Here is a 14,247-nt window from a genome sequence, read left to right on the forward strand (position 1 = left end):
CGCCTGGTATCACCCCTGGTGAGGTCTCCCCCAGCCTCCAGCAGGCCTGGCCCGGCCGGGCCCCAGCAGCTGCCTCCCAGGCACTCCACATCTGCCCTCTGCTCACGAGATCCCCTTCGCCTGCACCTGTTCTCTGGGATGCACAACGCTCCTCACTCATTCTCCTGCCAAACAGTGGACTAGAAGTATCCTTCATCCACTTTGATTTGTGGACTTACGCCTTTCCAAGTCTTTCACCTTCATTTGGGTACAAAAGCAGCCAAAGTGTGCCACTCCATGTGACCCTCAAGAGCGCTGCAGACATGCATCATCCTCCCCAAAAGCTTTGTCCTTCCATTTCAAACTGTTCCTTTTATTTCTATGTGAGAGAAAGAACCTATGAATCAGGTCTTCAATTCATATGAAAATATTAAAATTTAATGTAATTCATATGGAGATGTGTGTTGCCCTGTCTCTTTAAAATTATTCTCAGGGGTTCAATAATTATTTTTCCTTTTTTGTTTCCTAGAACATTTTGCACTGAGTCATTCTTTAAGATAGTGGAGGAAAAGCACCCAGAGAGGAAGCCATGCTTAGCCAAAAGATAATATGCAGTATTTTGACCGGACGCATAGGAGAGACTCTGCAAAGCTGTCACAAAGGGCAGCCAAAAGCTGGCAGTCTTAGTAAATAAAACTTTTGTATTTACATCTGAATATGAACAGCACTGCCATTTCCTCAGCTAAGCATTTCCCTAGGCCCTGAGCTGTTACTCATGTGTGGAAAGCGATTCACCAAGATGCATGTGGCTTTACTAACACGATTCCTATTAATCTGCCTGAGTGGCAAAAAGCTAAAAGACACTAAAAATTTACCAATGAATTATTCGTCTCCAGTTTGAAGCTGTCTAGAAAAAGCCTTAAAACAAAACCAACTGACCAAACCAAAAACAAGCAAACAAACAAAAAACCCTGATTTCTTAACTAATCTACTTTTACTTGTGTCCTCTTCTGCTACAAAATGTATGAACATTTTGTGAAAAAGTCCATTCATTCAATGAGCAAGACATACAACCGGAGTTTAGAGGGAGCTGGGATCCTCTTCTCTGCCATGTTTCAGCCGGGCAAGGTGCCAACTAAAGTACCAACTTGACAGGGCCTTGGGGTGCCCAGATAGATATTGGTTCAAATATTCTTCCAGGTGTATCTGTGAGGGTGTTTGGGATGAGATTAACATTTGAATCAGTAGGCTGAGGAAAGCAGATTGTCTTCCCTAATGTGTGTGGGCCTCAACCGATCAGTTGAAGTCCTGAAGGGAACACAAGGCTGTTTGGATAAGACTGAATCATCAGCTCTTTCTGGTTCTACAGCAGCTTTCTGCCTTTGGACTCAAACTGGGGTATCAGTTCAACAGCCTTTGGACTCGACAGCCTCCATGATCACATGAGCCAATTCCTTCTAGCAAATCTCTTTCTCTACCTTATACACGTGCACATCGTCCTGGTTCTGTGTCTGGAGAACCCTGACTGCTACACCTGGCGAGCGGTACTGACCTCCCCTCACCCCTCGCGCCTCAGCCTCCGCCGGGAGAGCTCTGCAAGGTGGGCAGCGGGGAGGGGTGGGAGGGCCGTCCCAGCAGCAGCGGGCCATCCCAGGGGAGCCTGCAGGTCACAGTAAGTGCTTTCGATTTTCTCCAAGTGGAACAGAAGTTTCTGAAGGGTTCTGAGCAAAGAGTGCTATCATCTTTGGGGCTCCCTCAGGCTCCTGATGAGTATTAGCCTTAAGGAAGTAGGGGACAAAATAGTTACAATAATTATTATTATACTGGCATTATTACATTGTCATTAATACTACACGGATGACTAAGAGGAAGAACTACATTTGGCGTACAGACGAGCAACTAGAACAGGAAGGTCTACGCCAGCGCTTCTCCACTCACCTGCACGTCGGAGCCCCGGAGCCCTGCCGACACACAGACTCCGGGGCCCACCCCGTGAGGCCTCAGCCCATCCAGAGGGAGCCCAGGAATGTGGGTTCCTAACAAGCTCCAAGGGTCCCCGTCCACCCACAGCAGGCTTGTCGAAATAATATTGATCTGCATGTTGTACTTTCTTACGATCAATCATAGAATGACCTAGAAAAAACAAAAGACAAGAAAGCTTGTTAGGGGGAGGTAATCACAAGGTGGTTGAAACGGGAGTAGCAGTAAGCAAATATTTGACTGTCAGGAGACAATAATTCCTAGTGAATAAATATTAATTTATATTTCAATAGTGCTTGGCACTTCAGAAAGAATTTATGATCCCATTTGTTTCTTACAACACAGGACAAATTAGGTTTATTTGGCAGAGGAGGAAAAGGTGTGGAGAGGCAAACCAATTTCCAAAAGGCACAAAGATAATAAATGAAGGAGCCTGGACTTGGACACAAGTGCTCTGGTTGACAATCAAGTGTGTTCTTCCACCATACACCGCTGTCCCTCTAGAATTACAGCCACGAGAACAGAGATTACATGTTAACATAGAAAATTAAAGGTCAATTGAAATTGCTGATCGGATATTGTAAGGTAAAATTCCATTTTCCTATACAATTCCATTATATTCTCCTTTAAATGTCCCTTAAAATCTCTCTTAAATGTATACCCTTTATTCTATACACCCATCCAAACACAGCGCTGGCAATCCCGGAGATCATGGCAAACCAGCGCAAAGCAAGGAGCCATCGCACCTGCCCGGCACTCGGTCAGGGCCCGGGGAGATTCCCGCTTCAGACGGAGCCGACCGCTTCTCTGAAATGCACGCTATGAACACTACAATATCCCGTGGCAATTTTCTTTGTAGGAATAGTTTGTATTGCAGGAAATGTTTGTTAGAAGGATAAATGAAAGGTAAATATCTTACTTTATAGGGTGTTTTGTGATGTGAAAAACACTTTCATCCTCTTTTTGTTTAATTTGCTGTCACAGTGAGCCTGTAAAAAAGTGTGTCTAGCAGTTGTATAATTGTCGTTTTACAGACGAGAAAGCCGAGACCCAGGAGGCTGGCGGGCTGCTCCCAGTCCTGCAGGAGCCGTCTGTGTTAGACACCGGTTGTCGTGCACTGGGTTGAGTGCAACTACTTGACATTGCTCAAGATAATGCTGAGGTTAAAACAATTTTCCTCGTAAACAAATTTTCCTATATGGGTTAGTTAGGATTCTCTGGTTATAAGCGCCAGGAACCCACTCTTCATAACAAGTGAGAAGGGACTTATTGCAAGGACCTCAAGTGCTCCCAGATTTGAAAGGAAACCGCAGAACTAGCCTTTGGGCAGACTGGAACCAAGGGCAGCTCTGGAGACCCAGGTAGCAGCAAGGAGTAGACACTTGGACGTCTGGGCATGGTGGCCAGGATGGATAGAGAACACCTAGTGGGCCTAGGCAGGTCACCACTGATTGCACAGGAGCGGGAAAACACCTTAGTTTACAGTCCGAGCAAGCCTGAGACACTGGGGGGGGGGGGTGTAGTTAAGTCCCTAATGCAAAATGAGGATGCTATGACCAGAAGGAGGAAAACACACCGGGCAGGCAAATGGCATCTGTCCACTCTTCCTGGTTCACAGCCCTGGCTTGTTCTTGATAATGCAGAATGTGAAGCAGCCGAAGCTAATCTGTGCGATTTCCCAATGCACCTCATCTCTAACAAGTGGGAAAATATGGTTTCATAAATGTAGAGTTGGGTAAAATCCCAAAGAAGTTTAAATTTTCAAGCCAACAGGAATAACTATTTTATAATTGTTGCCATTTTCTTCTAGAGAATATAGCTATCAGAGCTGAATAGACCATTAGGAGCTCTGTGATTAATGGTCTGAATTAGGTTTGATTTTGTATTTAACCAAATTTTGAATGATTGAGGACCTCTGAGTTATACATTCTGAATTTAAAGGATAAAAGCCAGTTGTTTCAGCCTGCATATTATTTTGTACAAGTAAATCAAGAAAGTAGATTTTGAGTTTCTGGATTGTCTACCTAATCAGGAGTCAAATCAAAAACACATTATTATAAAATGACAGGATGCAATTTTCTAGCTATACCTCAAGTCCAGCTAGAGTTTATATACTTGATGTTAATAGAGTAGATCATAAATATTTTTAGTTTCATTATCCGTCAATGCCTATATTTAGTCTCTGCTTATATAATCTGTCATTCATCCACTAAATATTCACGAATGGACTCCATGCTAGACTCCATGCTAGGTCCTGGGACACAAAGATAGAAGGATGAACATAACCATAAAAGACCATAATCTAACCAGTGTGAATGGAGAACAAGCACTGCATCTATTGCTCGCCTCTTACATAGCAGCACCAAAAGGTAAACGTGACTGTTCCCATCGCCCAGAAGAGGGTGAACCCAGAGTCCTCAGATGTAAGGGCTGTGCACAAGCAATGGGCCACAGAAGAGTGCATGATTCCTTCTTCCTGGAAAGATGGTGACAGCTGACTTGGGCCTTGAAGAATATTGAACATTGTGCCATGCAAAGAAGACAAGATATTGCATATAGAAAAACCAATTTAACAAAAAGAACACAGAGACATAAAATACACAGAGTTTTCACAAAATGGCAAAGAGCCACCGGTGGGATACATGCCGTGACAGTGCCTGAGGATGATGCTGAAATGACAGGCCAGAGCAAGTTCACAGAGGCTATAAAAGCCATCAAAACTAGTTCTGTACCGTCCTCGCTTGCTAGCTTGCTTTTTAAGTAGAAAACGATCAGATTAGTGCTTTATAAGAATGATATCACTGGCCATGTGGAAAACAAATGGAAAGAGGAGATGCAGGGGTGAGAAGAGCAGAGTGAGATGTGCAGAGGCGGAGACGCTGAGGTGGAAGGCTGAGAATGGACTAGAGGCACGGAGGAGGTTAAACAGCCCGAGCTTCAGCCACGAGGGGCCTGAGGAGGGCGACTGGGTGACCCCTTCTCGCCCATCAGGAGCACTGCATAAATGAAGAGCAAGTGCATGTTCTAATTTTGCTTGTTCATTATACTCAGTGTTCTCAAAATACTGATGACTGTGGCTGAATGTGAGCTATAAACTGATATTTTCGTTTTCTCAATGTGAAAGATACAGATTATAAGCCTGGGAGAGGGGGAGAGAGAGAAAAAGGGAGAGGGATATTTAGAGATACAAAACACAATTATAATCAAAACAGTGATAATCCACAGTAATGTGGCTAATTTTACAACTTTGGTTTCTTTTAATTCTAATTTTCAGCGTAATCTTATATTTTTTAGAAAATATATACATGACTGTGATATGTGATATGTATGCATGTATTTTTTCCTTTAGAATCATATCTAATTCAAACATAATGTAAAACAATCTAATATCTTACCTAAAATCTTAGGATAAAAGAAACTAAGAAAGAGAATGCTAAAAGAAGATGCTGTTGCTTAGAACTGAGACCTTCCAGGACTGTTTGAAAGTCAAGAAAGAAGACTAAGAACAGAAGAAAGCAGATGCCAGGGACGAAAAGGAAGGGTGACAAGAATGAGAAAGATGTATTTTAGAAATATTTATTTAGGCATCTTCTTCCCTTTCAGAACTACTTCATGAAATACCTTTTTTTCACTTTGTAAGCCATATATTGTAAAATTGTTCATATTCTAGACATCTTAAATCCTAGGTAGCATATTACAATGTATGGGTCAGTGAGAGAAGGAAAATGGGCAAGTTAAAATCATGTAGATGTGGTGACAATATCATAGAGATATTAAAATATTATTGACAGTGCTTAAATTAGGTGGACACATTCCATCCACTTGGCATCAAATAGAATCTTTCTCTCCCTACTTCCTGTCAACAAAATCACAATTCTAAATCCATTCATCTCTAAGAAAATATCTGAAGGTATTTTTTCTTACGGAAATATTTTGACTTCTGTTACATCCAGGTAGTAGGTTCCTGTTATATGTTTTACTATGTTTTTGAATATTTTAAATATTCAATAATTATAGTTATAAATGACAGATATTAAAAAGGAATATTTGTAGGCACAGAATGATATAAAAATTTTAGAGAAAGAAATTGACGATGATTTTCACATTGGTCTGTTTAATGTGCTACCCCCAAGCTCAGCATGACAGGCTCATAGACATTCTTTGATAGTGGCAGCTCAGCACAAACTAAATTTCTCTAAGTGCTCCTTCAATCCCAGAAAGGAGAACAAACTCTGTTAAGCCTTGAGACATCTAACCTTTGAAATGCTTTTCTATTTGTTGGCTTGAATGTGTACCACTGGATATTTTGATTGAGAGGCTTAAACTTTTATTAAAATAAGATGGTGACTAGGCAAAATACAAATTTTTCTTTTATTATGTTTCCACAGTATACAATCAAGTGCCTAGTATTTTCCTCCTTATCTTTTTTTTTCTGTTTAAGCTAATATGATTAAGTGCATTGAAGATGCCAGGAAGACCCAAATAAAATTATTAAAATAAGACTTTTTTAATTTTCAAAATTTTGTTGAATTTTTGGTGGAAGGAAACATTAACTAGACTATATATAAAAATCAGGGTTATTATTTCTCAGGTCGTAGTCTGTCACATTCATTAAGATACAGTACAATATGCCTTGACAAAATCTGACCAGCATAAAGAAGGAATATTTGAAACCATTTTATGAAAGATTAGTGCTTCTTTAAGTCTTCCTAAATATATAAAAGTACTGTATTATAAAATACACACGTTACAATAAATTGATTTTCCACTAGGGTGTTAAGACTACATAATGAGGAAAGACAGTCTCTTCAGCAAATGGTGTTGGGAAAACTGGATGTAAAAGAATTAAATTGGGCCAGGCATGGTGGCTCACTCATGCAAACCCAACACTTTGGAAGGACGAGGCAGGAAGATTGCGTGAGACCAGCAATTTGAAACCAGCCTGGGCAATACAGAGAGCTCAAATCTGTACCCTCCCCCCAAAATTTATATATATAAAAATATATATATAAATATGTAATATAACAATATATAATTTATATTATATATAATTTTTATATAATAATATATAATTTATATTATATATAATTTTTATATAATAATATATAATTTATATTATATATAATTTTTATATAATAATATATAATTTTGGGGGTAGAGATTTGATATATATATATCTCAGATATATATATATGCGGTGGTATGAACCCAAGAGTTCAAGGTTGCAGTGAGCTGTGACATCACACTGCTGCACTCCACCCTGGGCAACAGAGTGGGACCCTGTCTCTTAAAAAAAAAAAATTAGGGCGGCTGGGCCACAACAGCGTCACTCGTGCGGTGCAGCGCTGCCTGGGAGTGACTTTAATGATGGCGCTAGGAGGGCGATTGACGAACCTTCTTTGACAACCGCCATGGAGTGGGACACGCAGGCAGTGAAGGGATCCTCGCTTCTAGGCTCCGCAAAGCTAGAGGCGGCTGAGCCCGCTGCTGGCCCGCAGCTGCCGCGGGGGCTGGAGCCCGAGAGGCGCAGTGTTCCGTTGCGCCCAGTGCCACGCCACGCCGTGCTTGCAGACTCGGTGCACTTCGCCTGGGACCCGTCGCTGTCCCTTGGGGCGAGGTCTTCTCCAGAGTCACAAATAACGTCCGTTTGGAAATGCGCTTTCTATTTGGCATTCAAGATTCGCTCAAAGGGAGATAAGGAAATGGAGAAGTTATATTTGCCAGTATATTGGAAGTATGTACTTCTAATAAAATCCTCCAGTGTCCATGATCCAATGGAAGAATGGAAGACCCTGCAAGTTAGATGATGCTAACCCTTAATGATGGAGCAAGCACTTATAACCTTCTATTCTGTGGTCCTTGTGGGTTCCCATTGGTTTCCATCTATATTCTACCCATGCTGCCATGGCTGCCTTGAGAGGTCACTTCTGCCTTTCCAGTGACAAAATTATGTGCTATCATTTAAAAACAAAAGCCATAGTAAATGCATCTGAGATGGATATTCACAATATACCTCTACAAGAAAATATTGCAAAGCTAAAGGAGAAGCTAATGTTAACGCATACTCGCTTAAGTTCACTAATGAAGATTCTGAAGGAAGTGACTCTTGACTAGCCCAAGCCAGAAAGCTGATCCAGAACCAAGGCTCAAGCATCAGGTTTCAGGCTTTATTGCCTTCAACAATTTGGTCTTTTCTTGAAAAATATTGGCTTCAAGAATGGGGGAAAATGCAGTTTATTATGTTTGCCGCTAGACTGATTTTCCAAATGATTTGTGAAGCTGTTTTTAGATTAGAAATTAAAGAGTCTTCTGTCCAGGTTCATAATACTTATCTCTGAACACATCTTTGATTGCAAATTTAGGAATTAGGATGCAATGTTCCATGTGTCTTCTGATCTAAAGTTGCATGGTTGGTCTGAAAGTAGAGTTGGGTTTAATGTTGACTATTTGTATTCCTCTATAGAGTAATTGTTATTAATGCTGAAAAATCATTTTTTGCTTATGTGAAATAGAGATACCTGATACTCTATATTTAAGAAATTGACTGGATAACAAAAAAATTAAATTGAACCTTCACAACCATTATACCATACACACAAATCAACTCAATATGTATTAAAATTTTATACATAAGATCTAAAACTTTTGACTCATAGAATAAAGAAAGGTGAAAATCTTCATGACATTGGTCTTGACAGTGATTTTATGAATATGACACAAAAAGCACAGGTAATAAAAACAAAAACAGCCATCAATTTAGCCCTTATATCTTCCTAATGTTCTAATTGTGCTCGTCAATCTGGGAGGATTATTTTGTTGAAACTTATTTTATTCTTTGGTATTTTAAATACATTGATTTTTAAAATAAAAATATAAAAGATGAACAAAATGTATTAATAAAAATTAAAAGATTTGTTCTGTAAAATTTGGATTCAGTCAAAAGGCCCCACTTAAGAACCTAGAAGGCTATGTGGCCTTAAGGCCCCAGGTTCCCCACCCCTGAGCTAACGACTTGAATAAACATTTCTCCAAAGAAGATATAAAAATGACCAATAGATAAATTAAAAATGCTCATCACCCCTAATCATTAGAGAAATGTAAATCAAAACCACAATGAGGTGTCACTTCACACCTCTCAGGATGGCTATTATGAAAAAATAAATAAAAGACAAATATTGGCAAGATTGTGGAGCAGGGGTCCTCAAACTTTTTAAACAGGAGGCCAGGCCACTGTCCCTCAGACTGTTGGAGGGCCGTTGGAGAGTGCGGCGCACATTCCACACATGCGCACTGCGGGCCCGGGACCAGTCGGCTGCTAAACACGCTAGGCAGTGGCAGCAAAAACACTCGGTGGGCTGGATAAATGTCTTTGGCAGGCCGCATGTGGCCCTCAGGCCGTAGTTTGAGGACCTCTGATGTGGAGAAACTGAAATCTTTGCACAGTGTTGATAGGAACACAAAATGGTGCAGCTGCTATGGAAAATAGTAAGGAGTTTCCTCAAAAAATTAAAAATAGAACTGCCATGTGATCCAGCAATCCCACTTCTTGATATATATCCAAAAGAAGTGAAATCAGGATCTAAAAGAGATTATCTTCCCTCCTATGTTTCTTGCAACATTATTCATAATAGGCCAGGAGTGAAAACAACCTAAATGTCCATTGATGGGTGAACAGATAAAGAAAATGTGGCAAGCACACACACACACACACACACACACACACACACACACACACAGTGGAATACTATTCAGCCATTTAAAAGGAAGAAATTCTGCAATATGCGACATGAAACTCTTTGAGCACATTATGCTAAGTTAAACAAGCCAGAAACAGCAAGACAAGTACTGCGTCATTCCACTCATGTGTGTTAGCTAAAACAGTCAAATTAATAAAATCAAAGACCGGAATGATAGTCACTAGGGGCTGGGAACAGGGGTGGGGGGGTGGGGGACAGTTATTAATCAATAGGCTAAAGATTCAGTTAAATAAGATGAATAAGCTCTAGATATTAATATTTGCTGTATGATATTGTGCCTATAGTCAACAATAATAATTCTAAACTTAAAATCTGTTAAGAGAATACATTTCATGTTAAATGTTCTAACCACAGAAACATTTTTTAAAAATTTTTTTAACCTTTTTTTCAAATGACCAAACATCCCCCTCTCCTGGCTAGTATAAGTAACTGCTGCTTCTTTATAAATCACTGCTTCAGCCTGTTTCTCACTTTATAAGAGAATATTTACTAAGCTAACCAGTTATAAAATTACCCCTGCTTCCTGACAGTGGCAATTCCTAGCAAAGCCCCAGTTCCTCACAACCTCCCCCAGATCATCTACCTCAAGTCCAAATCCCACGATAGTTTCTTTCCAGCACCTTCTCTCTGAGACACCCAGTTTCCGGTGCTGCTTTGGATCTCCCTCCCCGCAGCAGGCGATAAATCCGCCCTCCGCAACCACAGGGACCTGCTGTGTCCCCAATATGATGCAGCTGTTTTCCTTTTGCTGTTAAGTAAAAACTTTTTTTAAAAAATGGCTTCATCATTTTCTCATCTAATTCAATGAAATTTTGTGAAGAATTGAATATTTAATACTTTTGTGAAGTATTGAGTATTGTTGAAGATAAGACCCCTGCGGTCACACTTTAAATCACGCTGTCATTGCTGAGAACTGCACTGCAGGCAGAAAGGGATTGTTCAGCTGGGGGAGTTGGGTGACCACGACACTCTTCGACATGCCACAGGACAGGCGCTCTCGCAAGCCAAGGCCAGCTCTGAGAGTCCTCGGGAGGGACCGAGTGTGTGCCTTGTAATCAAACAAACTGGCAAACTTCAAAAAGCCTTTTAGAAAGAATCACAATATTTGTCTGGAAAACATAATATTGAAACATATCATTTTCCGTGCAGGAGCGTCCCGCAAGCACGGTGCATGTTCCCAAGACCCAGCGGACTTTCTGTAGGAAGTGTGGCAAGCGCCAGCCCCACAAAGGGACACAGGGCAGGGTGGCCGTGCTCACCTGTGCCCAGGGAAAGCGGCACGACAGGGAGCAGAGTGGCTGTGGTGGGCAGACTAAACCCTTTTTCTAGAAAAAGTCTAGAACTACAAAGAAGATTGGGCTGAGGCGCCAGTGTGCTGAGCCCAGCTGCAGATATAAGGGAATGCTGGCTATGAAGAGATGCAAGTATTTTGACCTGGGAGGAGATAAGAAGAGAAAGGGCCAAGCGATCAGTTCTAAGCATCCTCTTTGTTTTATTAGTAAGACAACGAAATCTTGAGGTTATGGTCACATCATTTTTTTGCAGTCAGTTTTTTGGGAGGGAATAAACTAGAGCCATCCATAAAATTCTCCCTGTGGGGAAACTTACGCTAAAAAAATAAGATTATCATTTATTTGGCTGATATTTTAACTTTCTTTTTCTAACAACCAATTTGGAGCACGGGGTGGTTACAGGGCCTATCTTAACGTCTCTACCAGAAAGTAGAAGTTCGTCTTTGTGTTCTAGATGCCTGCTTTGTAGATATTGGGTATCCATGGCAGATCTCTCCAGACATTAGGGTGAGATTCATTATCATTGGTCACAAATATATTTTTCAAATTTTTCTTATTGATAATCTCCATTTTTGTGTGATTTATTGGCATGTTTTTAGGTTTTTATGCCCCACCTTGTATGTGTCTGATAATGAGCTTGTTTTAGGTGTGTGAGAGTGACAGCTTATCATTTCCTTATTTTTAGCTTGTGTTTATGTTGGTACCTTCATCTCCAATTAATGATTTTTTTGCAGGAATCTTTTCAGTCTCTTGTTCATTTTATAGTGGTTTAGTTAATATCACATAATGTAATCTGCAAGTACATTTAACTAGGCTCTGCCAAACTGTAAAGCATTACAATATGCTGAAAGCTACCAGATAGAAGGTGATGCTCTTGATCCTGGGTGTGGTGGACCCCCACACGCTGTCCTCTGGGGGCCCTGCAACTCATGAGGACACAGAGTCTACCCAAACCACATACTACTGAAGCTCAATTGCCTTACTTAGGATATATTAAACACATGAAAAGTTCTAGTATTTTCTTCTTGCACCCAAGTAGAGCAGAGTATCACTTCTCAGATCATCTTTAGAAAAGGGCTAGTTTTCTTTGTCTTCTTCTTGGACAAATACTTTTGTGGAATACAACAAAAACAAATTACTAGGAAAACAATTTTTTAAAAAACATGCACAATACAAACGAATTGTTTATTAAGAGATTCATAAAATGTAAAATTACTCTGTCATATTGCTGTGCCTGTTTTTAAATGATCCCTCTGGATTTCACTGCAGGATGAGAGTCTGTGGGCTGGCACCAGCCCTGACCCCATCTCAGAGAGCTCAGCCCAGAGCCCTGAAGAAGATGATTGCTCCAGGACAGAGGTGGGGCATTACCACATAGCCCCGTGCACCCAGTAACTGCTGCAAAGTCTGGAATCAAGAGGGTCCTTGGGACATATCTGTCCAACAAATGAATGACTGCTAGCAGGAATGATGTAAGAGGAGTGCCATTCATTCATTCACCTGTATGGAACATTACTATGGGTCAGATGTTGGTCTAGCTATTGGACATAAAGCATCAAACAAACCGGACTAAATCTCTGGCCTCATGTTATTTGTGGGAATAGACTATTCGTTAATTTCAAATGTTCATGCTAAATATTGAAAAACAATTAGGAACATGTGTCAGGTAAATGCCTTTAAAAAGTTCATATCCTTTGATTTCATAATTTTGAGGAATAAATTCTAAAAATTCATATACACATACCTGCATATGTATGCATGTATTATATACAAATATATATACAGAAATGTATACTATATATACAGAAAACAATTTATTCTCAATAGTAAAATGTTAAAAATCTACCACTTAAAAATCTGGCAAGCTTCAAAGGAATATTTAAATACAGGTTTAAAATGTCCACTTGGTGGAATATTATCCAACAGTTAAATTAGACATCAACCATACTAAATGGTTGATGAAATGATGTCATGTCTTAGATTTGCTTTAAAACACTCCAGGAGGGAAGAAGGAGGAGGGCAAGTGAGGGAAGGCTGAGATGTACCTGGCCTCTAGCCAACCCTGTACCTGTACTTTTGCATGCTGATGGGAAATAACAGAAGAGCAAACGTAGCACTGTGCTAAGTACGTTAGCTATCTTGTTTAATTCTCACAAGAGCATTTTGAGCTAGATACTAATATCAGCTCTAATTTTGAAGCTAAGGAAATGAGGCACAGAGAGATTAAGTAACCAGCCAAAAGTCACACACTTGCCGAGAGACAGAGGATGCACAGGGGCTCTCGAGGATGTCTTCTAAGTTACTACACTCTGCAAGTGTGACTAACAAAGCCCAGGCCAGTGGCTTTGCCAGAACAGACTTGGCTTCCCCCAAAGGTGAATGTGAGCCTAACTTCTAGCAAAAGAGTACACAAAAGGAAGCTTTGAGATTGCCTTTTCATCTGCTTTTACCTTCCCATCAAATGTTTATTTCAAACCTTGAGATCAACTTTTGTTCTCTGCTCAAGATGCTTGTTCTTCCTTCATTCCTATCGAGCAGTCTCTGCTGGAAAGAAGCAGCTATTATACCGAGTACTTACTTTAGGAATGGGACTTAGCCTAGCGTGGACCACAGTGAAAGTCTTCCTTTCTCTTTTATATTTAGCTTCAAGAATCACTCATCTTTTCTCCCGCATCACATCCACATAAATGAGGGAGGGTATTGCCTTTGACAGAAGCACGCCGTGTGCAGAGACTTCAGGTGGTGAGGCATGGCTACAGCACAGAGCACACGGGAGAAACGGCGGCCAGAGCTCAGACTTCAAGCCTCCTTCTATTCGTGCCATGACAAAGGGTTTCAAGTTTTCCATAGGCAGTGGGGAAAGGCATTTTGTAGGCACTCAATGATCAGGGACAAGGGAGTAGCTTCTGCAGATTTATGTTTCAGAGTGATAAAATTTCTGAATAGTGTGGAGTCAAATGAGAGCAGGAAGAACATTTCAGAAGCTTTTACAACAGTCCATGAGAATTGATAAGGGCTTGAATTAGGGCTGTTTCCTAAACTTGAATGATTGGCTCCCATTTTTACAGTTTTTGTATATAGAGTACGCGATGATATTTGACCTTTTTTCTTATCAATGACTCATTTTAAAAGAAAAGTTTGTATTTTTACTACCACCATAGGTAGCATGATAGTATTACGTGTCATAATCGGAAAACAGATGGAAAAATACATTCAAAGAAATAAAATCACACCCTTGA

General features: G+C 40.4%; 1 pseudogene; it reads left to right on the forward strand.

Annotated features, from left to right (window-relative positions):
- Positions 1 to 1,836: 1,836 nt before the first annotated feature.
- Positions 1,837 to 8,091, forward strand: LOC105885223 (protein Mis18-beta-like; annotated as a pseudogene).
- Positions 8,092 to 14,247: the final 6,156 nt, after the last annotated feature.

Source organism: Microcebus murinus, chromosome 7, assembly GCF_040939455.1.
Source record: "Microcebus murinus isolate Inina chromosome 7, M.murinus_Inina_mat1.0, whole genome shotgun sequence".
NCBI lineage: Eukaryota > Metazoa > Chordata > Mammalia > Primates > Cheirogaleidae > Microcebus > Microcebus murinus.